This window comes from Aplysia californica, unplaced genomic scaffold (assembly GCF_000002075.1).
Source record: "Aplysia californica isolate F4 #8 unplaced genomic scaffold, AplCal3.0 scaffold00298, whole genome shotgun sequence".
Taxonomy (NCBI): domain Eukaryota; kingdom Metazoa; phylum Mollusca; class Gastropoda; order Aplysiida; family Aplysiidae; genus Aplysia; species Aplysia californica.
This window is the reverse complement of record NW_004797568.1, coordinates 38,778-40,404: the sequence shown is the minus strand read 5'-3', so window position 1 is coordinate 40,404 and position 1,627 is coordinate 38,778.

The following is a 1,627-nucleotide window of genomic DNA, read 5'->3' as shown; positions in this document are numbered from 1 at the left end:
GGGGGCGAGTATACTCAAGTAATGTTCGAGTCTTTGTCGGGCTTGTCGATCAAGTTCATGACATACCACACCACGTGGTTTAGATAATAACGGTAATCACGCAGTTGTGAGAAAAGAAAACGCGCACGAAACTCATTGCAATACTACCAACAACAACAAAAAACGAAAAGAAAATTGCATGTAATAACAAATACAACCTTTATTCCCCGGATAGTCAAATTCCTTGTCGCTTTTCTCAAAATTAATTGATATGAATTAAGTATCATAACAATGATGTCGTGATGTTTAGTGTTTATTATCAGTTTTTGCCCCTCCCCCGTTATGTTCATCTGGAGTTCAAGAAAGTTCATAATTCAGTATCTTTCCTCACAGTCGCATTCTCCACCCCCACCACTGACTGAAGTGTCTTTAGGCCTTTCCCAAAAAAAAGGGGGGGGGGGCATTTCTCGTTCTTATGCACAGTAGAATGCTCATAACTGCCTGAACTACGGACTTCAACATAAGTTAAGGACCACCTTTAGAGACAGCCCTGATTTTTTTTAATTCTAGAGGGGAAAAAAAGACAGCAAGGAATATTTCAAAATATATTGCTCTGAAAGTGTTATGGGTTGCCAATGCGTACTGCAAACTTTCCAGAAGCAGCAAAACCATCACGTGCAGCACGGAAATCCTCGAGGAATTTTGGCCAAATTTGCTCTTTTTTATCGACTTGTGTGCGACACCACATACCTTTTTTCAGTTAACATTTCTGGTGCACGTCATAAACGGACATATGGTCTCGGACTGTGCTCACTTTGGTGGCAATATAAACAGCCGTTTGCGCAAAATCCAGTATGGCATCAACATACCACCAAGATGAAAGCTGAGAGACTTTGATCGTGCCAGAGCTATGGCATGGCTGCAGGATGGAGTTGGAGCCCGAGAAGTTGCCAGAAGGCTTTCAGTGTCACTCTCTGTTATTGTCCGCTTCAGGCAGCGCCATCAAGCCACTGGATCAGTCCAAGAACGCCCACGTGCCGGTCGACCTAAGAACACCACTCAGAGTGTTTATAAGTGGTCCTTAACTTATGTTGAAGTCTGTACAGCAGGGAACTGCTGCTTTTTTTCCCTTATCCTTACTATCGTCATTTCATTCTACTTCTTTTGTATGTTTGTCACACTCTTGTGACCCGGTGTTCTGGTGTGTATTGAAAGTCAAAACAGACGTTGTGCTGTTAAAGCAAGAGAGGTGGGCTGAGTAAGTCTGATTCCCTGTAAAGACTTCTCTGTTGACATCCACCCCTTGGCGCTCATATGGCCTTATGCAGTTGCGAGCTCGTAAAACCTCTATTAAATAATAAAAATAAAATAGTCGTATTGTTTTAGTAACCACCATTTCTCGCCACATATGCCGAGCTAGTAAATTGACAGCTGCCTAATGCATGAAGGCCTACAAGATCTGCTGTCGTCTTCAGCTGGGTCATGTGTTTTCTTGTCGATTTGACAAACGCCACTACACTTTGGCTGCTTCATGCGGGGGTAGAGATTAGAAGGTAGAGGGGGGGAGGGAGGGAGAGAGAGCGAGAGAGAGAGAGAGAGAAAGAGAGAGAGAGAGAGAGTGATGGGGTCAGGATTGTGTGAGGGGAAT